Genomic DNA, 6,000 nt, shown 5'->3' with positions numbered 1-6,000 from the left:
CCTTAATGCAGCATTTGCTATGGATGTGTTATTGGGTGGACTTGATCTTATTCATGCCCTGATCTATTTCATGTGTTAGTCTTTTATGTATGGTGAGTTGTAGGATTACTTAATTATTCACACGCATGTTATGGCCCTGTTTCGGCCTTGTGGCGTTATTTGAGCAAAATAGCTCTTGAGATATTGATTTGTTTATTGCACCTTAGTAGTGCCTGGCTTTATCCCCGTAGCACATTATGCTATTTGTCACCCCGTGGCTATGTGTATGCACTTCACGTGCTTGTTGTTGATATACATGTTTGGTGAGCATGAACATTATGGCTTGACTGATATCCCCATGTGGATTGATATGTTTGGATCGGGTTGTGCGCCGCAATGGAGTTATGTGAGATACATTTTCATGTGCTTATTTCATGTATTTTGTTTTTCTTTTATGGGAAGGGTTCATGGAATTATGCTTTTGTTTTTATATCTATGAAACATTTTTGATAGCTCTCTTATTCGATCATTTTTCTATTAGTGGTCATATTCGAGATGTTGCTTGTTTGGTGCACGAATCACGTCTTATGAGGTTCTAGATGGCATTGATGTGTCTTGTCGGTCGAGTATTTTGTACTGGGTGAGATGAGCTTATTGGGCTTGGAACTAATGTAATCATATTTGAATAAGGTAGCATTTGGAGCACTACCATTAATCAGCTCAGAATTTAGCAATGGTCCTTCTTTGGCGAGAGAACTCACTCACTTATTTTTTTTATGGGTGCTGATGAGTTTCTACACGTTTCTTTCATCATTAGAAGTGTTTTAAAGGTTTGTCCCAGGGTTTTATTGAATATGAGGCATATTATCGGTACTGGATTTGGTAATGCACAGTTATCGTGGCAGAAGATATGACTATGGACATATGAGTTATGGGGCACGCCGTGTGACTACATCTTGGGAGTTCGTTTATGACTTGATGCAGATTGTGGGGATTGATACAGTATACATATACAGAATCGAACGTTAAAGAGGGTTCAGATGCTGAAATTTAGTACTAAGGCTTATGGGATACAGTCCAAGAAAGAATCTTCAGTTAGGATTGTGTTAATAGACTTATATGGATTGTGGTGACATGAAATTATTCATGGAGGTGCATATGATAAGTTTGTAAAGCTATTTGACTGCTTTGAGATGACTCTTGGCATGTTCTAAGATGAACGTATGTTTAACTGGGAGAGAATGTGCATATGGTGTATATGAGCATGCGTTGGTAGCTTAGACTCATGCAGTGTCTCTTATATTATATGTGAACGTTAATTGACTCGTATCATAATTATGGAAAGAACTGAGATATTTAATGGTGTATTCGATCTCCTTGTCTAAATAGCATGTCTAAATTCCAGTTTTACCGTGGTTCCATTGACAAACCTGAATGATGCTATCATTCTCTATTCTATATCTATTTATGCTTCATATTCTTGTTGAGTTGTCAGTAGGTGTCAATATCGACCCCTCGACAATATTTCTTCGAGACTTGACTTGATAGTTATTGAGTATCATGATTTTGTATTCATAGTATACTTTTATATATTTTGTGCAGGTTTTGAGAGTGGTATCTCCTGTATCCATTGAGCTGAGTTAGAGTATGTCATTGGAAACTTCATAGCGAGATGCTATGCAATCCGATCCGTAGCATATGTATTCCACTTCCCATCTCATTCATATATGCCTATGTAGTTTTCTTCCTAGACATAGGTTATTATTGTTTTAAGATTTCTTAGTCTTATTATCGTGTTTATATCTTATCATTGATTATGTATTTATGATATTGAATTGAGATAAGAGAACCATAAGAAGGTATGTATGTATATGAATACGAGATAAGCATGTATGATGCACATGGACAAAGAAATAACCATGTAGGGACATATGAATGTGTTCATCAGATGACCTCTATGCATAATGTATATACATGTGTAACCTATGAATATAGGTCCAACATGTAATCTACAATACAAATAATCATCATCCAAATAAAGCATTAAAAGCCTAGTCATCATGTCCAAATAAATCTTTGAAGAAATTCTAAAAAGTCAACAAATGCCAACCTGGGCCCACACGGTCAAAACCCGCAATCAAGACTAAATCTTGGTGATTCATAATTGCATGAGTCCAAATATATGATTAGTTTCTAAATCCGAGTCTAAATCGATATTTGAAACATCAAAATACACTCTCTTAAATTTCAAGTCAAAAATTCATTTTCTACTCTTTAAATTCTTGATTTATGTCTAATAATTCATGGGTAATTATGATGTTTAATTAAACTAAGTTAAAAATACTTACTCATGAGTTTGGAGCGAGCTCCTCTTTTAAAATTGCCTCAATTGGAATTCCCTAGCTCCAACTTATAGAAAAATACTGCCCAATCTAAACTATGAAACTAGTCGTTAAAAGTGCAAATCTCATCGTTAAAGGTATGAAATCTGGTCGCGAAAAATGACCACAAGAATGTCACGACCCAAACACCCCTCCGAAACACGTCATGACGGCACCTAGTCTCTACGGTTAGGTAAGCCTACTAAATTGCGAAAATACCAATAATGGAAGCAAAACTTATCAAGTAACTGCAATATATACTGAATAACCAATAACAATGCCACTCGGCATGTACAATAACCAAAACGCTACACGTACACAGCTACAGAAAGGAAATAGTATCTCTATACACCAGAGTCTAATAAAAAGAAATACAGGAAGTGTTTGACACGGGGGAGAATAGAGGGGCACTCTGAGGTCTACGGACGCGACAGATATACCTTGAAGTCTCCAAAGATGTCTCGACTCACTGATAATGCGATTGATAACAAGCACCCGAATCTGCACACAAAACATGCATAAGAGTAGTATGAGTACACCACAATTGGTCCCCAGTAAGTGCCAAGCCTAACCTCGTTTGACTAGTGACAAGGTCAGGTCAGGCCCACTGGTATATAATAAATAAAGCAGAAGAATATAACAGTATAATAAGAGACTGGAGTTCAACCAAGGAAAACATAATGAAATAACAGTACAACACACAGAAATAAACAGCAGGGGATCTGCCGAGATACCGTCTCGTAGTCCCAAAAGTAAATTTGCAGGGAGAACTCCTGAGGTACCGACTCGTAGCCTCAAAAGTAAATGTGCAGGGAGAACTCTCGAGGAACCGCCTTGTAGTCTCAAAAGTAAATGTGCAGGGGAATTTCCCGGGATACCGTCCCGTAGTCCCAAAAGTAAATATGCAGGGGGATCTCACGGGATACCGTCCCGTAGTCCTAACGTAATTACACAACTCAAACATTTACAAATGATAGGTACAACAAGAGATTCTATAGTTTAGACTAAGTACAAGTCAAGAAAAGAAAGCAGGAATCCACTAAGCATGTTGGCAAAGAGTTCAGTTAAGCAATTAAGACACATAAACATGTTATTCAAGGATACTAGGGTAACTACACATGCTAGTGTACTCAATTAAGGTGAAAATAGGAAATTACATAGTTAAACTCAGATTTTGCAACACATAGCTCATGTATGCACTCGTTACCTCGTGTACACGACGCTCACATATCATATCAGTACCAACTCCTAAGGGGAATTCCCCCACACAAGGTTTGGCAAGCCACTTACTTCGAACCAAGCTCGAATCAATCCGTAAGAATGCCCTTTCCACAAAAATCCGACTTTGAATGCCCCAAATCTAGCCAAAATCAATTACATATCATAAATATAACTACAAGGAACTAGTCTAGCTACTGAAATCAGAGTTAAAGCAAGAAATGGGAAAATCGCCCTAAAAGGTCTCCCCAGACCCACGTCTCAGAATTGGGTAAAAGTCACAAAATATGAATACCCATTCACTCACGAGTTCACTCGTACAAAAATCATCTAAATCCGATGTCAAATTCCCGATCAAAGACCAAAATCTTAGTTCAAGAACTTCTATCCTTTTCCACAAATTTCACAACCAAATTTCTTAATTAGATGATGAAATCAAATATAGATTAGTGGAATATAACCATAAAGGAGTTAAGAATCGTTACCCACAAGTTTCCTCTAAAACTCCCTCGAAAGTTTGCCTTAATCCGAGCTCTCTAGGTCCAAAGATGGAGAATGAAATCAAACCCTCGCATTTAGCCCTTTTTCTGCCAGTGATCTCGCTTCTGCGAGGGGTCCACCGCATCTACGATCCCGCACCTGCGGAAAGACCCCCGCATGTGTGGATATCACTTAAGTCCACAAAAGTCACTTCTGCGATCAAGGCTTCGCACCTGCTGATCCATGTCCGCCTCTGCGGTCCTTCACTGCTTCTGCGATCACCTCGCACCTGCGACCCCTGGCACTCCTCCATTTTTTTGCTTATGCTATTGACGCTCCGCACTTGCGGTCTCCCCACCGTAGGTGCGAAAACACTAGATGCCTGAAAACTTCAACAATAACACAAATCCAACTTTTGATCCGTTAGGAACCCGAAACTCACTTGAGGTCCCCGGGACCTTAACATAACATACCAACCAATCCTAAAACACCATAAAAACATAGTCGAGTCCTCAAACCACATCAAATAATGCTAAAATCACAAATCATCCTCCGATTTAAACTTAAAGAACTTAAAACTTCCAAATTTGACAATCGATGCCGAAACCAACCAAACCACGTTCGATTGACCTCAAATTTTGCACACATGTCATATTCAACCCTACGGACCTACTCCAACTTCCGGAATTGGAATCCGACCGCGATATCAAAAAGTCCACTACCGTTCAAAATCTCCAAAACTTTGACTTTTGCCATTTCAAGCCTAAATGAGATATAGACCTCCAAAACACTATTCGGACACGCCCTAAAGTCCAAAATCACCTAATGAAGCTAACAGAACCGATGGAACTCCATTCCGGAGTCGTATTCATAAATTTCCAACTATGGTCCAAATCATAAGGCTTAAACCTCCATTTAGGGACTAAGTGTCCCAAAACACTCAAAAAATCAAAACGAAACCTCCCAGCAAGTCACAATAAGTAGAAAAAGATATAGGGAAAGCAGTAAATGGGGATCGGGGCTAATACACCCAAAATGACCGGCCGGGTCATTACATCCTCCCCCTTTTAAAACAATTGTTCTTCCTCGAACGAGCATATAGACATACCTGAAGTGGTGAAAAGATGAGGATAGAGGCTACGCATATCCTACTCGATCTCCCAAATCGCCTCCTCGACCGGCTAACCCCTCCACTAAACCTTTACTGATATAATGTTCTTTGAACTTAGCTTTCTGACATGCATGTCCAAAATAGCCACTTGCTCCTCAACATAAGATAGGTCCTTGTCCAACTGGACTGAGCTGAAATCCAGCACATGAGACGGATCACCGTGATACTTCTGGAGCATAGAAACATGGAATACTGGATGAACTCCTGCTAGACTAGGAGGTAAGGCAATGTCATAAGCAACCTCCCCAACACGCCGCAACACCTCAAAGGGACCAATGGACCTTGGGGTCAACTTGCCCTTCTTTCCGAACCTCATAACGCCCTTCATAGGCGAAACCCGGAGCAAGACCCGCTCTCCAACCATGAATTCAACATCGCAAATCTTCCGATCCTCATAACTCCTCTGTCTGGACTAGGTTGTGTGAAGTCAATCCTGAATCACCTTCACCTTATCCAGGGCATCCAGAACAAAGTCAGTAACCAATAATCTAGCCTCGCCCGGCTCGAACCAATCCACTGGATACCGACACCGCCTACCATACAGAGCCTCATACAGTTCCATCTGAATGCTCGACTGATAACTTTTGTTGTAGGCAAAATCTGCAAGTGGCAAGAACTGATCCCAAGCACCCCCAAAATCTATCACACAAACACGTAGTATATCATCTAGTATCTGAATAGTGCGCTCGGACTGTCCGTCCGTCTGAGGGTGAAATGTTGTACTCAACTCAACCCGAGTACCCAGCTCCTTCTGTACAACCCTTCATAATC

The sequence above is a fragment of the Nicotiana tomentosiformis genome, chromosome 11 (assembly GCF_000390325.3).
Source record: "Nicotiana tomentosiformis chromosome 11, ASM39032v3, whole genome shotgun sequence".
Classification (NCBI taxonomy): Eukaryota; Viridiplantae; Streptophyta; class Magnoliopsida; order Solanales; family Solanaceae; genus Nicotiana; species Nicotiana tomentosiformis.
Note: the sequence above shows the minus strand (reverse complement) of the source record.